This window comes from Pan troglodytes, chromosome 12 (genome assembly GCF_028858775.2).
Source record: "Pan troglodytes isolate AG18354 chromosome 12, NHGRI_mPanTro3-v2.0_pri, whole genome shotgun sequence".
In the NCBI taxonomy this organism is placed as follows: Eukaryota; Metazoa; Chordata; class Mammalia; order Primates; family Hominidae; genus Pan; species Pan troglodytes.
Genome location: NC_072410.2, coordinates 53,133,816 through 53,152,726, shown reverse-complemented (window position 1 = coordinate 53,152,726; position 18,911 = coordinate 53,133,816). Strand labels below are relative to the sequence as shown.

The window sequence follows — 18,911 nt, the reverse complement described above, 5'->3', positions numbered from 1 at the left end:
CATGTGATCTGTGGATCAAGGTTTACTATTGTTAGGACTATCCCAGTACATTATGTAGGAGAATATTTTATAAAGAGCTCAATCTGGATCCTCTACAGAATAAATGAAAGAACTGCTACCAAAAAGGCAGCCTCTGATTTTCAAAAGAACTTCCGTTGCTTTTTAGATGCCTTTTAGAAAAGAAGGAATCCATCTTGAGGGATATATGAACAATATGCTCACATGGTTCACATGAAGTCAGTCTTCTTTCAGAGCCTGATCACAAAGGCCATTACTAGTGTCAGCTGGGGTTAAAGATCAAAGTTCAGGTGAGAAACCAGAGTTTTCACTGAATCCCTTGGTCAGAGATGTGGCCGACTAGAGAGGAGTTGCACAGTCCTTAGATCAGGAAACAAGGTGGCACTACGTGGAGATAGTTCAAAGTCAGGAAATAAACTGAACAGAGTTCCAGCCAAGAAGTGGAGCATATACAGGACAAAGTTGAAAATATAATTATTGGACTCTGAAGCCGGGTAGCAGTCAAGCAACGTGGCAGAGAGTCAAGACCTAGAAAGATCAGCAGGAAAAGGAGTCCTAGGGGCTGCGAACAGAATAGATGCAACATTGTAACTCAAAGAAAGTAAAGGAGTATTGGGGCCAGGCGCAGTGGCTCATGCCTGTAATCCCAACACTTTGGGAGGCCGAGGCAGGTAGATCACCAGAGGTCAGGAGTTCGAGACCAGCCTGACCAATATGATGAAACCCTGTCTCTATTAAAAATACAAAAATTAGCCAGGCTTGATGGCGCATGCCTGTAATCCCAGCTACTTGGGAGGCTGAGGCAGGAGAATCTCTTGAACCCGGGAGGCGGAGGTTGCAGTGAGCCGAGATCGTGCCATTGTACTCCAGCCTGGGCAACAAAGAGAAACTCTGTCTCAAAAAAAAAAAAGAAAGAAAGAAAGAAAGAAAGTAAAGGGGTATTGGGTCCGAAAAGCTGATGGAAGTGTCCTGAAAGCAGAGAGCAATCCCTAGGAATGATCTGCCTTGAGCGTTCAGGTACAGATAACAAAGCACCTGGAGTAGAGTCAGGCACAGGGAAGTGAGCAGCTCCTACTTTGTTTTAAGGTAGCTCCATTTTATCTCCACAGAAGAAAGCCAAGCAAGATAATAAAAAGAGAACATGGTCCAACTAGTTCTGATTTAAAAAAAATTCATAGAAGCTAGCTCTGCCAGGCCAGGGAATAAGTCAAAAAACCTCTGAATGGCTCTGCTCACTAGGCACAACCAGCAATGGAAGCCAGACAGGAAGATAAGCTGGGAGCTTCACTACCACTGCATGAGCTCAGGTAAAAACAAGACTCCATCATCCTCTTCCTCCAGCAGAGCACATCATGTCATTCTCTACAGTCTCCACACACTAGACAAGGCGCATTAACTTCCTAGTCACTTCAGTACATATCAGAAACGTGAAAAAGAGGCCGACTGGAACCTGCCCCTAAACCACCCACTTTTCGTTGGTATTTTATCACAAAGCCCTTTCCGTAGCAGCAGAAATGCTAAGGATTAAAGCAGAGGACACTGGGGGCTTTGGTTAGCAAAGATGCCTGAGAACAGAGGAGAGCACACATTCCAAGAAAGCTATACAGAGAAACTGTTTTGATCAGTCAGTACACCCACCCCCAGACTGCCATTCCGCAGTGCCTGTCCTTCCTGGAGGACAGAGCCAGGGCAGGAGTGATTCAGCATAAGCCATCCCCACTAACCTTGTACACAGCCTACTTAATATAGCAGGCTTAGATGTCTCAATTTTTAACTGGCAACGCTAAGATTCTGTATATTGCAGATACAGGAGCAAATCAAAAACCATTTTTAGATTTGCACAATTTCTCTAGTTAGGAATCCCAATATCAATACATACTATCTTTGGCTTAACCATCTACTAACTGGAAAAGCCTCAACTTCTCTAAAGCTCCATTTTCACAGTTGTAAAATGGGAATAAGTATATCCTATCAATCTTAAAATTAGTAGAAAAGTCAAATGAAATAAATCACGAGAGATTTAATATGGCGACAAAATGTACTGTCTCTTCCAATCTCCATTCCCACCTCCCCAAAACACAAACTTTATTGGAGCGATAAGACATGAGACATTGAAAAAAAATATAAGCCTACATCGAGCACCTACTATGGAAAGACGAATGTCAGCTCGATTGCTAGGGAAGTTTTTTGCGAACAGATTTCAGATGAATTCTGAAAGACTGGTAAGATTGGAAAAGGCAAATCCATTTTCTATGTCCATATTGTATGGAGCATTTATTTAAACTGTAGTTAGAATATCTACAGTTAAGGAGTTAACAGTATAAATATCATCAGTCACTCTCTATGACTTTTAGAAATATGGAGATTTAGGCACAAAGTGGAGAAAGAACTCAACTCAAAAGGTCACAACAGCAAAGAAGAAAATGAAGCCCAGTTCAGCACCCAGGCTCTACAGGAGCATGAAATAACTGGTGATCAATCAAAACCAGTAAGGTCTACTGACCAACACCACTGTGACCGTACCCAAGAGATTTACCATATGCCACCAAGGTATGGAAGTATCATTCCTACAAGCCATGGTAAACCAGGGAAAGAGAAATAAGACTATGTTGCAGGATGATGTCTTTATAAAAGACTCATAAATCACTTTATTCTAGAGCCAACGGGGTTAAAGTTGGTTCTATAATTTTTTTTCTTTTTTTCTTTCTTTTTTTTTTTTTTGAGAGGGAGTCTCGCTCCGTCTCCCAGGCTGGAGTGCAGTGGCATGATCTCGGCTCACTGCAACCTCTGCCTCCCAGGCTGGAGTGCAGTGGCGCGATCTTGGCTCACTACAACCTCTGCCTCCCAGGTTCAGGCGATTCTCCTGCCTCAGCCTCCTGAGTAGCTGGGATTACAGGTGCCCACCGCCACGCCTGGCTAATTTTTGTATTTTTAGTAGAGACGGGGTTTCATCATTTTGGTCAGGCTGGTCTCAAACTCCTGACCTCGTGATCCGCCCGCCTCAGCCTCCCAAAGTGCTGGGATTACAGGCGTGAGCCACTGCGCCTGGCCTGTTCTATATTTCAAACCACAAAGACCACAGCCAGTTTAATGGAGCTTAAATTGGAAAGTTGGAACAAGATGTCACCAAGGCATCTGCTGACAATTTTCCTAACACTTTTATTAATAACTCCCAGTTACCCTCTCCTGGTTCTCCTGGTTCTCCTAGTCCACAGAGAGGTCAATAAGAGCAAATGAGGAAGTGAAGCAGAAGAACTAAGATCTTTCGTTGCAGTTTGGAATCCAAAACTGCAACAAAAGGAAGACCGCTCCAAATTCCCAGTATCTCCAATCTCTAGACTAGAATACAATTTTCAAGAAATAGTCGACCTGAGTATTCCACTCAGCCAATGACCGGTCTCTTGTCCTGCCAGTGTTTCTTATTGGGTATTGCCTCAACTCACTTTAAGGTTTATCATACCACTGCTTCTCAAGAGAGGGTAGTTTTGGCCCAAAGAGGGCAACTGGCAATATCTGGAGACATTTCCAGTTGTCACAACTGGGGAGACAAGGGGTGCTGCTGGCATCAAGTGGGCAGAGGTCAAGGGATGCCAACATCCTAATAATGCACAGGACAGCCCCCCACAACAGCGGCCTATTCAATAAAAATGTTTGCAACTTCTGATTTAAGTGTCAAAAATAAAACTGTAAAACTGCTAAAAGAAAATTACAACTGTACTATAACTTTGGAGGCAGAGATGGTTTTCTATAAACATAACATGAAAAGAGTAACCAAAAATTTGATTCATTTCTTCCTCATTAAAATGTGAAACTTCTCTGTGGCAAATAAAACAAAACCCACAAAGTTAGTGGCAAGTGAAAAAAAGTTTCAACATCAAAAATTTTACACAAAATTCAATAAAGTTCTACCCTGAGATTCACAGTTCTACCCTGAGATTCACAGATTTGGCTTATGATAATTGGACTCATTTAACATCTCTTCTTCAAATTATGAGGCATTTCTTCACATTCATGAAGACTTACATGAATTCTGTACACTCCATGAACAAGTGAGTGTCTTAAGGCTCATCATGCCTGTGTTCTAAACAGTTGCTGTGTTAAGTTCTTCTCTTACAGAACCAGTGGTTTCCTAGTTCATAAGCCTGAATAACTTCATGCGTCACATTCCCTAAAATGCATTTTCTCATTGACTTTAGTTTCCACTGCTGCTTGCATTTTTAGTATTAAAGACTAAATTACATAAACATTAATTTAAAAGAATTATAACATCAAATATTGGCAAGAATATAGTGAAACAGAAGTGTGCTTTGATAAGATACATTGGAAGCATTCAGAAAGTAGACATCCATTGATCCAACAATTATTTTGGGACTCTGATGAAATGTAGAAGTATATATATTTAAAGATGCTTTATGCAGTGTTAATAACCAAAGTTGGAAACCTAAATATTTAGCACTAGGAAATTGACTAACTAGATTATGGTATATCCATGCAGCCTTAAAATAAACATCTATACTCAGTGATATGGAAAAATGTTCACAACATATTATTGAGTTTAAAAAAACAGGCTTTACAAAATGGTTAAGAGGGTATACTTTTTATTGTGTATTTTTACCACAAGTAAATTTTTTTTAAATAAAAAAGCAGGCTTCATGTTCTCACACATAAATTTGGTATATATATTATATAACATGTATTTTATATAATATGCAAATATATCTTATTATATACTATCTTTATACATAGAAAAGGGCTGAAGAGCTAAATACCATACTAATGTGCTACAAGTAATTAAATCTATGGGTGATATAAGTTGTTTTATATATCTTTTCTTTCATGTTTCTAAATATTTATAATTAATGTGAATTAGTTGCAGTAAAAGTTGTCAAGATAAGCTACTATTTACATCTCAGTGCTCCAAACTGTATACTGGATAAAATTCCACCTTTTCTAGTTAACTGGAGAAATCATCACAAACATTTATTACCTGTTTCTCGCTCAATGCTGGGATGCCTCAGAGGCTACTAGAGTGTACAATGCTACTTCCCTCACTCATTAGGTAGCTCCAGACTGTAATCCTTTTAACTCCTCTGCCAGCTTTAACATTTCTGTCTTTGACCTTAGCGGCTCTTGCCATTGTTCTCTACTGTCAGGTTGGTGTCCTTCTCCATTTTAATGTATTGCTTTTAATTCAACAGTAAATCAAAAGTATAAGAACTCATTAATAAAAACGAGAAAGAATAAAAAGACTGAGGGAGGGGACAGGGTCTCTCCTAAGGTACCAGTTGGAATCCGCTTTTATGAGCAATTTCTACTGCCCCCAGATTTTTCTTTGGGAAGGGGAGGGGAGGTAGTGGTATATCTCTAAATTCAAAGCTAGGTTTTAGCACAATTGTTCAACTGTCTCCACCATAACACATATATCCAAAGACATTCAAAAATAAGACATATGCCCATGGACATCTGGCACCCACATAAGGGCTCTAGTTCAAGTAGGAGGATCCTGTGGATCGTGTGTAGCCCCTTAGGGTAAGAGCTGTACCTCCACATCATTCTTTGCAACTCAAGAAAACTTATCAAAATTTGAAGGACAGTCATGTTATCGTGAGGATAACTTTGAACTTTTTATATGAATGAATTTCAAAATAAATGATTTACAATTCAGTGCTTTATACTTAACCACATGACAGAGGTGTGTGGTAATACCATAGCAGAGAGCCATGTTTTCATGGTTACTACTGCCAGGAATGTGGCTACTGAAGAAATAGAACACTACTATGTCTAATTACCACGGGCCGAAAGTGAGGCCTCTTGTACCAAACAGTTAGCCAGGTTGTGAATGCAAAGAAAATGTTCTTGAAGGAATTTTTTTTAAGTGAATATAAACTCAAGGTTTTATTGTCTTCATAATAAAAGAAAAGGTAACACTTAGAATTGGATCACTTAGCCCTTTCTCTTCTTATCTCCTCCCAGTTCAGAATGCTTGCCTCTTTTAACAGCCAGCATTCTCTTGGACCTGCAGTTGGGCTCAACGCACTCAAGCCTTAGCACAATCTTCTTTGTAGTTTTAGCCTTTTTCCAGAAAATCGGCTTAGTTTGCCCACTACAGCCACTCTGCTTCCTGTCATAACGCCACTTTCCCTGGGCATACAGAGAATCCTTGCCCTTTTTACTGTGTCACTTTGTGGGGTTGGTGCTTGCCACACTTCTGACACAAGTCCAGCGGGTTTTAGGAACGTTCACCATGTTTGCGTGAGCGCTATCAGCATGGAAAAAGCTAGGATTTTGTTTCTTTTTTGTTTTGTTTTGTTTGTTTTTGAGATGGAGTTTCACTCTGTTGCCCAGGCTGGAGTGCAGTGGTGTGATCTTGGCTCACTGCAACCTCTGCTTCCCAGGTTCAAGCGATTCTCCTGCCTCAGCCTCCTGAGTAGCTGGGATTACAGGCACACACCACCACACCTGGCTAGTTGTTTTTGTATTTTTAGCAGAGACGGGGTTTCACCAAGTTGGCTAGGCTGGTCTCGAACTCATGACCTCAAGTGATCCGTCCACCTCGGCCTCCCAAAGTGTTGGGATTACAGGCGTGAGCCACTGCACCCAGCCTCTTGAAGGAAATTTGAAGTGCTACATGAATGATATGGATAAAGTTTTAGTGTGCTGGATATAAGAACAAACCTGCCAAAACATTCCCTTACGCCAAAGTCTAATCTAGAGCTAGGCACCACTAACTCTCCTCAATTCTATGAAGGCTGGTGAGGTAAGAAAGCTCCAGAAGAAGTTTGAAGCCAGCAGAGGTTGGTTCATGAGGTTTAAGACAAGAAGTCATCTCTATTACATAAAAGTGCAAGGTGAGGCAGCAAGTGCTGATGTAGTTGTAGCAAGTTATCCATAAGATCTAGATAAGACCATTGATGAAGGTGGCTTCACTAAACAACAGATTCTCAATGGAGATGAAAAGCCTTATACTGGAAGAAGATGCCATCTAAGACTTTCATAGCTAGAGAGGAGAAGTCAGTGCCTGGCTTCAAACCTGTGAAGGTCAGGCTGATGGTCCTGTTAGGAACTAATGCACCTGGTGACTTTAGGTTAAAGCCAATGCTCATTGGCCAGACTGAAAATCCTAGGGCACTTAAGAGTTATGCTAAGTCTATTCTGCCTGTGCTCTATAAATGGAACAAGGCCTGGATGACAGCACATCTGTTTACAGGATGGTTAACTGAATAATTTAAGCCCACTGCAGACTTACTACTCAGGAAAAACAAAATTCGTTGCAAAATATTACTGCTCCTTGACAATGCACCTAGTCATCCAAGAGCTCTGACGGAGAGGCACAAGGAGATTAATGTTTTCATGCCTGCTAACACAACATACATTCTGTAGCTCATGGATCAAGGAGTAATTTTGACTTTCTTTCTTTTTTTTTTTTTTTTTTTGAGACAAAGTCTCACTCTGTTGCCCAGGCTCGAGTGCAGTGGCGCCATCTTGGCTCACTGAGACCTTGGCCTCCCAGGTTCAAGCAATTCTCCCCACCTCAGCCTCCCCAGTAGCTAGGATTACAGGCACCTGCCACCACGCCCAGCTAATTTTTGTATTTTTACTAGAGACAGGGTTTTGCCATGTTGGCCAGGCTGGTCTTGAACTCCTGACCTTAGGTGATCCACCTGCCTTCACCTCCCAAAGTGCTGGAATTACAGGTGTGGGCCACCATGCCCGGGGAATTTTGACTTTCAAGTATTATTATTTAAGAAATACATTTCATAAGGCAATAGCTGCCACAGATAGAGGCTCCTCTGATGGACCTGGGCAAAGTAAATTTAAAACCTTCTGGAAAGGACTCACCATCTTAGATATTGCTAAGACCATTCATGCTTTTCTGGAGCATGGCAGGAGCTGAGCCACCAAACCTCAGGCAGTGGGCCTCTGTGACTAGCAGTTCCCTGCTCAGGTGAGTGCTGGAGAAGGAGCCTGGTGGAGCTGTGGGCGATGCAGAAGAATGCTGGGGTATGTGGTGGTGAGCCCAGGCTGAAGCTGCATGTTGGCCACCTTGCCTTGTCCCAGGGTGCACTCTCTGCCTTCTATCGCCCCCAGGAGTGGCTGGGGGTTTTTGCCATGGTGGTGGGGGAGTAGAAGGTGAGGGTGTTACCAGTGCCTGTGTTTAGGAGGTGGCTGTTTTGTTGGGAAAAGCTACTACGAAGGGAAGTATGACCAAATTGTGTCTTTTTTTTTTCTGTGTTCATAGTGTTCACAGCAAATCTGAGTGTTTTACTTAAAGCATGGAACACAGAAAACAACAAAAAATTTTAGCTAGTGCTTTAATCTCATCTGAAATTCTACAGGTGTGTGTTTTATAAGGCATTTATGGCAGAATTTCAAGCCAATCTGAGATTCTCTTTTTTTTGGTGGCATTATTTTTGAAAACTACATACAGCTAAATGTTCAACTGGTGAAACTGAAAGTATTTCATTGACAAGAAATTAATCAAGAGGAAGAACCTGCAGCTCGCATGCTTCTGAGCTGCTACGGATGGCTCCGGCTCTCTGGACAGCCCCAGCTCCCTGGACAGCCCTTCCAAGTAGGATGTCACTAGGATCCCTCACATGGGGTCTCCTGTTGCTATCGCTCCAGAGTTTCCTCGTGATGTGCTACCTCAGCCTTCCCCACTACAATGTGACAGAACATGTAAACTGGATGTGCTTCTGGAGTATGAGACAATTTACAGACAATACCTTCACTTTGCATTTTGAGAGCATTCAAACTGCTCTCATCAAAACCCATTTCTGGACCCAGTGCAATGGCTCATGCCTGTAATCCCAATACTTTGGGAAGCTAAGGCAGGAGGATCACTTGAGCTCAGGAGTTCGAGACCAGTCTGGGCAACAGAGGGAGACTCCATCTCTACCAAAAAAAAAAAATTTTTTTTTAAACAGCCAGGCATGGTGGCATGCACCACTAGTCCCAGCTACTAGCTGGGAGGATCGCTTGAGCCCAGAAGGTCAAGGCTGCAGTGAGCCATGATCATGCCACACTGTACTCCAGCCTGGAGACAGAGTAAGATCGGGTCTCAAAATCAACCAACTAACCAACCATTTCTCATCATCCCAGTAACTTCCCATCCCTCAAATATGAAAGCCAGACAGGCCATTGGAGTTACTTGAGATGAAAAAAAAGTGTTGGTGGAGATAAGAGATTCTTACGTTATGTCTGAAAGGGAAGACAAAATGTTAGCACTGTGCTTAGAGGGTGAACACCTTCTTTATGGTGACATAATGCAACCACATGTTTTGGATACATATAATAACATGACCTTGAAAACCATTATGGCATTCAGGTGGGTAACTGAGTTTTGCCCCAATGCCAAGTACATCATGAATACAGACACTGATGTTTCCATCGATATTTGAAATTTAGTAAAGTATCTTTTAAACTGAAACCAGAGAAGTTTTTCACAGGTTATCCTCTGAGTAACAATTATTCCTACAGAGGATTTCACCAAAAACCCCATATTTTATACCAGAAGTATCCTTTCATGGTGTTCCCTCCATACTGCAGTGTGTTGGGTTATAAAATGTCCAGAGGTTGGTGCCAAGGATCTATAAATGATGAGTCATGTAAAACCCATTAAGTTTGAAGACGTTTATGTTGGGATCTGTTTGAATTTCTTAAAAGTGGATGTTTATACTCCAGAAGACACAAACCTTTTCTTTTTCTTTTTTTTTTTTTTTCTTTTTTTTGAAGACAGGTTCTCACTCTAGTGCCCAGGCTGGAGTGCAGTGGTGTGATTTCAGCTCACTGCAACGTTTGCCTCCTGGGTTCAAGTGATCCTCCCACCTCAGCCTCCTGAGCAGCTGGGACTACAGGTGCACAACACCACACCCAGATAATTTTTTTATTTTTTGTAAAGACCAGGGTCCTGCTATGTTGCCCAGGCTGGTCTCAAACTCCTGAGCTCAAGCGATCCACTTGCCTCAGCCTCCCAAAGTGCTGGGATTATAGGTATGAGCCGCTAATGTCTCACCCCTTTTCTTTTTATGAAGAGTTGATGTGGATGTCTGTCAACTCAGATGTGTGATTGCAGCCCATGGCTTTTTTTACAAGGAGATCATTACTTTTTGATAGATTATGCTAAGGAACATCACATGCCATTATTAACTTCACATTCTACCAAAAGCCTAGAGAAGGACATGACACTTTGTGGAAAGTGTTAAAGTTGTAGAAAATTCATGGGGAGGTCCGTGTGCTAGCTTACACTGAACTGAAACTCATGAAGAACCCACAGACTAGAAACTGGAGGGTTAAGGTGTGATTTATTTTGACAAAATTCAAGTCAGGCTCTTTAAAGATGATATTCAAAAGAATTAAATATAAAAGAAGTGGTGGTTTTTGCTACTGAAACTAATAAGACCAAACAATTCGAACATGTCTATAGACTAGAATTTCTTAAAAGTGACAGTGAATTATAAGCTCATTAGTCCATAATAAGAAAGCAATGTAGAGTTTTACTGAACAATCTAGTCACTTAATTTTGTGTATAACTTATGTGGATTACTAATTTAAAAATATATATAGTTCTGTGTAAAAAAAAAAAAAAAAAAAAACACTTCACTGAAATTATACCAAACAAAATTTCATCTGTTTTTGGTCATTTAGAAGATCCTTCACGATGTTGCAGTATTTCAGTTATCAATTATTATTCGATATTACCTCAGACTTTCTGGGTCTGTAAATGTTATGACAGTTTCAATACTATATAAATAGAATAGCAAATCACTCTTTACATTTGATGCTTTTCTAGTTATTTCACTGATTAGGTTAGATAGCTCCATTAATGTAAAGTCTTAGGTTGTTATTGTGTATCAGTAATCTCTTGGACTTCGTTAAACATTTTACTGTGGTAATATAGAGAGAATTAAAGCAAGACAAGCCTGAATTATTGCCTTGTTTTTAAAAATACAGTCTGCAATGTGTGTGTGTGTTTGTTGTTGTTGTTTTGAAACGGGGTCTCACTCTGTCACTGAGGCTGGAGTGCAGTGGTATGATCACGGCTCACTGCAGCCTTGACCTCCCGGGTGCAATCAGTCCTCTCACCTCAGCCTCCTGAATAGTTGGAACTACAAGTGTATGCCACCATATCCAGCTAATTTTTTTTTTTTTTTTTTGTAGAGACAGAGTCTCACTATGTTGTCCAGGCTGGTCTTGAACTCCTGGGCTCAAGGGATCCTCCTTCCTTGGCCTCCCAAAGTGCTAGAATTACAGGCATGAGCCACTGTGTCCAGCCTCTCCAATGTTTTTAGATGTCACTGTCTCATTTTTCCACCTGGAAATTAGGAATAATATAGAATGCCAAGCAGTATGTTTCCTTTTGGAAAGGACTTTGAAGACAAAAAAGAAAGGAGAGAACCCGATGGCTAGAATATTATGAATATTCCAGGATTGAGTTGAAAAGAGAAGACTGAAGATCCAAGTTGCATTCTTAATCTGTCTCAGTTTTTTTTTTTTTTTTTTTTTTTTGCACTAACAATCAGTTTGTGAATAAAGAGGAAAAAAGGAAAAAGGAAAAAAAAATCGTGATTCATGAGAAGAAGTCAAAATACCAACATTAATAGGAGTTTGGAAGAAGCAGATTCCAACTCTCATGGATGACTTTGGGGATTCAAGCCTTCAGCAGAGAAAGTAACAACAACTACAGATGTGGTGAAAATAGCAAGAGAACTAGAATTAGAAGTGGAGCCTGAAGATGTGACTGAATTGTCGCAATCTCATGATCAAACTTGAACGGATGGAAGTGGCTTCTTACGGATGGGCAAAAAAAGTGGTTTCTTGAGATGAATCTCCTCCCGGTGAAGATGCTGTGAACATTGTTGAAATGACAACAAAGGATTTAGAATTACATCAACTTAGCTGATAAAGCAGCAGCAGAGTTTGGGAGGGATGACTCCAATTTTAAAGAAGCTACTGTGGGTAAAATGCTATCAAACAGGATCAAATACTCCAGACAACTCTTCCTCTTCTTCATGAAAGGAAGAGTTAATGGATGTGGAAAACTTCATTGTTGTCTTATTTTAAGAAACTGTCACAGTCACCCCAACTTTCAGCAACCACCACCCTGGTCAGTCAGCAGTTATCAACATCAAGGCAAGACCCTCCACCAGCAAAAAGATTATGACTCACTGAAGGCTCAGATGATTGTTAGCCTATTTAGCAATACAATATGTTTAAATTCAGGTATGTACATTTTTTAGACTTAACACTTAGTAGGCTTAAAACACTTAGTAGACTATAGTATAGTGTAAACTAACTTTTATATGCACTGGGAAACCAAAAAATTTGTGTGACTCCCTTTACTGTGATATTTGCTTTATTGCAGTGGTCTGGAACAGAACCTGCAATAGCTAAAGTGTGCCCAAGTATACCACTGGGTGTTTTTAATATTTCTTCATATGACACACAGTTCTGGACTCTCTGACATACTAAAAACTACTTGTGTGACTCATACAACTGCAGCCTTAGCATAGATAGCATAGGCTGTGTAACTGGGCTCAGTAGAGAGTTGTCTGATAAGATGAGTCTGTAGCCAGAAGCAATGCTTGTTTATAGGTGATTCAGCACAGAGGCAGTTTATTGGGACTCCAACTGACAGCATCTTAGAGGCAAAGACAAAGGATCAAAGAGCCAAAGATAGAACAGAGCCATCGGCCAAAGCCCCAAGGGGCACTTATGACCAGAATAAACTAGGTGGACCCATCTTGAGCCCTGGGTGACCAAAATAGGAACCCAAAGGTTACAAGCTACAGCCAATCACTATTCTCAAGAGTATGACTAGATTTCAATTAACCTTTGCAAAGACAAAACCCAAAGACCATAGGTAGTGAGTTAAAAAAAAAAAAAAATTGGCTTATCTGCCTAAACGGACTGAATGGTTCACTTTCTCTTGGCTTCATTTTAGCTCCAAGGGGTAGAGTCTATTCACTTTGCATGTCTCACTTTGTTGCTTCAGAAGGATGGACACTAGCATTAGTAAATGAAAGTTTGATAAGGAAGAGGATTTATATACAAAGTATCACCCTACAAAATACTTACTAATTACAAAGTGAAAAATAGTAACTTAACAGTGGAGAAGCCTGGCAGATACCAGTTAACTAGATGATTTAGGTTGGTTATCAGTGATGGGACAAGTAGGCATCAGGACCTCTTGTTATGATGCACCTAGAAAGACACACCATTGCAGTATCCCAGTCAAAAACACATACCTTAAATCTAAGCAGCGGGAACATCAAAATCACTCAAATTAAGGAACATCCTATAAAGTAGAACTGGCCTGTACACTAAAAATGTCAAGGTCATGAAAGACAATGTAAGATTAAGGAGCTGTTCCAGATTAAAAGAGATTTAAAAGACATGACAACTAAGCACAATGTTTGATCCCAGATTAAATCCTGAACCGAAGGAAAATGTTTTTCTTTTGCTACAACGGGCACAACTGGGACAATTAGTAAAATCTGAATAAACAGATTAGATGATAACAGTTTATATCGAAGTTAATATCCTGATTGTGACATCTATACTTTGTTTTTTATTTGTTTAGTTTGTTTTTTTAATGAAATATACACTAAAATGTTTATATTATATACTGTATATAATTATAAAGGGATATTATATATTATGTGGCTGACTTTCAAGTAACTCAGAAAAATATGATAAAACAAATGTAGCAAAATATTAACCATCGGTGAATCTGGGTGAAGAGTATATGTGAATCTTGTGTATCATTTTTCTACTGTTTATGTAACTGAAATTATTTCAAAATAAAATTTTTAATTAAGAAAAGAAAAGGACAAGATGAGTGAAAAGTCCAGCCCCCTGAGGCGCTCCTGACCACAGAGACTCAGGGTTCCAAGGCTGGCCTTCCTCCTTTGATACTGCAGTGACAAACAGGATGAGCAAAGACTTCAGAGCTGTGCAGATCTGGGTTCCAATCATTGTGCCTCACACAAACTAAGCTCACTAAAAAAAGATGGTATTTATTATTTCAAATTTTTAAAAAGCAACAGAAAAATATGAAACACTTCCTCATTTATTTTATGGAGCAAGTTAAGTACAGCCCTAATACCAAAACTCTGGCATTCAGTACAGGTGAAAAGAAAACTATGTATTATCCCATTTACAAATTACTAGTAAATTGAATCAGGCAGTACATTAAAAGAATAAGACACCATGGCAAAATCAAGTTGGTTCAAAAAAGTAAGGATGAATGGATGGAGGGACGGACAAATATCAAGAAATTCATTAAAATAATTTATCAGTTATGGAAGTCAAAAAAGATAAAGACTTAGAAATTCAATAAAGAGGTATTTTCAACATTTGTACATCTTTTCCTGATTTTTAAATGTTTATTTTTCCATTGGGACTGTTTGTAACTTTTCTGATTATAAAAGTAACCATGATTATTGTAAAAATTTCCAAGTAAGGCAAAAGTGGGTAGAATAGAGTTTCCTCACAGTCCATGACACTGTGGAGTCTTTCAAGCTTGTGAAAGCATCTTTACAAGTCGGTAGATCACGAGCCAGCAAGCAAGAAACAGAGGAGAGAGAGAGAGAACCCTATTCTGAGAATAAAAGGCAATTCCTCTGTTAGCTTGTGGGCTCTCACAAAGCATACCACTGATAAAATGGAGTCACACTATCGCCTCCCTTTCCATGATCTTCCCCCTCCTGCCTAACCAGCCATCACTGCAGAAGGTCGCAAATCCACATGTGAGTCACTTCAGAGCAGCTCTCCTCACATGTAGGTTCTCACCACTCAGATACTATCCATCCTCAGCTATGAAGGGCTCTGTGTAGAAAGATAAGAGGGTAAAAAATAAAAAATTTTAAGAGAGAACATTTAGGTATACAATTTAAAAGATGGGGAAATTAGAGAATTAAGGAGATACTGTGCAGAATTAAAATCATCATCATCATCATCATCATCTGCTTTGCAGGCTACACAGCGTAAGGAGCATATTATTTAGAGAACATTTGTGTTTAAATTCTCTGGTGTTTCAGGAGTTGGCAGCAGGTTTTCAGAACTCAGACATCATTTGAGTCATGGACAGAATTGGAAACCTGATGCACTGATGGTGTTTTCTATCTGTGGCTGAAAAATGAGGCATTTTCCGATAATAAGAGATATAGAATCCAAGAGGAAGCATACCCACTTCCAGTTCCAAATAACTTTCCTTGCAAAAGGCAAAGATCCTTCTGAAACTAGGTTAGTTAGAGAGTCTGATCTCATCCCTTCAGAACAACCAGAGCTCAAGGTTGCAGTAACCTGACTCTCCAGTGTTATTTTGACCAACTTCATAGAAACAAAAGCTGCCTTTGATGCACCTCAGTGCCTAGCCACCTCACCAGAGAATCAAATATTAAAAATTAATCAGGCTGGCCAGACACCATTCAATGTCAGGCAGCTTTACACAGGAGGTGGAGCTCTGGGGTGACGTAGAGTGAATGCTTATCTTTCGTGTTGTCACGAACTTCTACGATTTAGCTCACTGCCTATTTCTTCTCCTGGTCATGTCTAATTCTGGGTGGGCAGCTCTGCAGAGGCTGAGCAGCCAAGCTTCCATGTGGCCTCATTGCTTTCATGCTTCTTCTCCTCTCCAACTGTTTCTCTCCTCCTCTAGGGCACGACACCTCCAAATGCTCATTGCTAACTCACCCTCTTATCTTCTTGCCCCACCATAGTATCAGTGGACAAAATCCACAAGCTCGCAAGGTTTAAAGTCATCACCTCTATTCTGAAGTAGACACTGAAGGAACATGCGAGCTGACACAGGGGTGGGATTTCACAGGATGGAGAAGGAACAGAGGGACACTCCAGGCTGAGGCAGAGACTTTAAAAACATGCTGAGGATGACTGGGGAAGTGGCAAGCGGTCCAGTGGGGCTGCACCTTAGGGTCCAATACGTCTCTAGCTCTGGCACTGCTTCTCCCGGGTGCCACACCCCAACTGCACCCCAGCCTCTCTGCATGGAGTCCCTCAGATACCTCACATTAAACATACCCTAGCCAAAACCTTTCTCCTTCTAGACTCTAAATTTTGGCTAATGGAGCCACCATGCTTTCAGTCAAGCTGAAAACTTAAGTCACCTCAGACTCTTCCCTCTGTCTGAACACATAGTACTTCAACAATTTGCATCAATGCTTCTCCAAAATGCTCTTGAATCCATTCCCTACTCTCAATTCCTCCTAGCACTAATTTCAGCCTTATGTCTCACCCGGGCTTTTACAGAGCCCCAGCATGTGCCACACAAACTCCCACTCTTCCCTGGAGTCAGCCCAGTCCTTGTGTCACTACGAAGCCCTCCCTACCCCAGCAGTTTGTCCCCTTTTTCCTTGCTCTCACCTTGCTGTGTACCTACCTTTACTACTAAAAGCCAGCACACAGAATGATCACTACTTAAAACCTGTTTCCTCCATTCAACAACAAATTTCTCAAGGGTAGACACTGTGTTTTGTAACTTCTGAAAAAGATGCTTCCCAAGCATCTTACATGGTATCCGAACATAGCATTTCACAATGAAATCATGGTAAACTAGTGGAAACCCTAACCATTCTCCTTGCTCTGCCTTTTCCTTCTTATGCATTTTTTCTAACTTTTTATTTTGAATTAAGTATAGATTCACAGGAAGTTGCGAAAATAGTGCAGAGGAGATCCATGTACCCTTCATCCAGTTTCCCCCAATGGTGACATCTGACGTAACTATGGTACAACGTCAAAACCAGGAAACTGACATTGGCACAATCCACAGACCTTATTCACTCCAGGCTGAGGCAGAGACTTAAAAAACATGCTGAGGATGTTTTACACCAGTTTTACATGCACTCATATGTATGTGTAGTTGTATGTAAATTTATAATGTGTAGATGTGTGTAACCACAACCACAGTCAGGATACAGAACTGTTCCATCACCAAAAAGATCCCTTATGCTGCCTCTTTATAGTCATCCTCCGCTCCTACCTTCCCCCTGCCCCCACACTGCCCCTAATTCCTGGTAACCACTAATGTGTTTTCCATCTCTTCTATGGACACTTTTAACAGTGTCCCACTGCCTACAGAAGAAGGTTCACAGACCTCATCTGTGGCATTCAAGGCCTTCAGGATGTGATCTAGAGCTACTGTTCAGCCCATTCCTCCCCTCCACCCCCATGAACTCACTATTCCAGCTACACAGGACAATTCACTGTCCTAGGAACACGCTTTGCACTTTCCTGCCTTTGTATCTTTGCTCATGTTGTTCCTATGTCTAACCTTCTCTCCCTGCTTGTTCACTCAGAAGAACCATCTTTAAGGTTCAGCATAAATATCATATTTACAAAAAGCTGCTTCCTGATTTCTACCATCCCCAAGCAACTGTTTTTTCTCATCTCTGTAATCCCTCTCTTATAGCACTCAAGTCACAAGATTATTGTGTGTCCATGTCTTCCCCACTTGACCACGATCCAATTGAACACAAGGATGTGAATTATTCACTTTTGTCTTCACAAGACCTCAGCAGTTTGATCCCACAGACTTTCACAAATCCTTCTCTTGTACTACCTGGCACTTGCTGCACTTAGTGCTGGAGATACAAAGATAAATATCCCCTGATGAGACTTCCAGGCTAGTACCTCAATGTCTGATTCACTGAGGATACACACAGCAACTTCTTGAATGAATGAATGAATGATAAAAATCTGTAGGTCACTTGAAAACATTTTAAGACTCAGTGATCTAGAACAGACATACATCATCCTGCTGCCGCTGAATGACACTAGAAGCCACCAATCATTGATCACTCAATAAATGCTTACAAAGTGACTACTGCATGACAAGCACCTCTCTAGGTATTGGAGATACAGCAGTAAACAAAACTGACACAAATATCTGCCCTCATGGAGCTTGCACTCAAGCAGGGAGACAGGCCATAAAATAAATACATACATTAAAAAGTAGGTTAGAGGCTAGGTGTGGTAGCCCACGCCTATAATCCCAACACTTTGGGAGACCTAAGCGGGAGGATTGCTTGAGCTCACAAGTTCAAGACCAGCCTGGGCAACCAGGTAAAACCCCATCTCTACAAAAAATACAGAAATTAGCCGGGCGTGGTGGTGCATGCCTGTAGTCCCAGCTACTTGGCAGGCTGAGGTGGGAGGATGGCTTGAGCCCAAGAGGCAGAGGTCGCAGGGAGCTGAGATCGCACAATTGCACTCCAGTCTTGCCTCAAAAAAAAAAAAAAAAAAAAGTGGGTTAGATTGTGATAAACGCTGTGGAGAAAAATAAAGCAAGAAGGTTTGACAGAGAGTGTTATGTGGGGGAAGAGGGTGAAGAATTTCAAACTAAGGGTCAGAGAAGGGTTCCCCAAGAAGGTGACATATGAACAAAACTGTGAAGGAGGTGAGTGGGCAGAGCATGGGGCTATTTGGAGGAAGAGAACCCCAGGGAGAGGGAAGGACGGGCAGGAGCACACCTGGCATACTCAAGGACTAAAAAGAAGAGTGGAGCAGGTGAATATCAGAAAATGGGCTCAGTAAGGCAGAGGTAAGAGGAGGGGTCATCGTATGGCCTTGTAAGAAACAGGAAAGACTTTGCCTTGATTTCTGATGATGCGTTAACACTTTATCTCTTCTACTTTTCTTTCCCATGAGTATTTGGTTACTCTCTCTGACTCCCACAAGCCCCCAAAATGGTACTCAGGAATAAAATAATTTATCAAACACAGGTAATGACTACTGCTAGCTACCAGGATACAAAATCTATTAAACATGGCCATCGAGAGGTGGGACAGTATCATGAAAGCCTTCTAGATTATACTTATAATAAGCCAACCTATTTCTAACTCAGTAATTTTTTAAATTGATTTTTCCCTGAATCA

General features: G+C 40.9%; 1 protein-coding gene and 1 pseudogene across 20 annotated transcripts in view; one reads left to right on the top strand and one right to left on the bottom strand.

The window, feature by feature from the left end:
• The window catches only part of AAK1 (AP2 associated kinase 1), a 186,017-nt gene that overhangs the window by 130,891 nt on the left and 36,215 nt on the right, over positions 1-18,911 (bottom strand). The gene's annotated exons all lie outside the window — the stretch shown is intronic.
• On the top strand, positions 8,542-10,167 carry LOC100610566 (UDP-GalNAc:beta-1,3-N-acetylgalactosaminyltransferase 1-like; annotated as a pseudogene).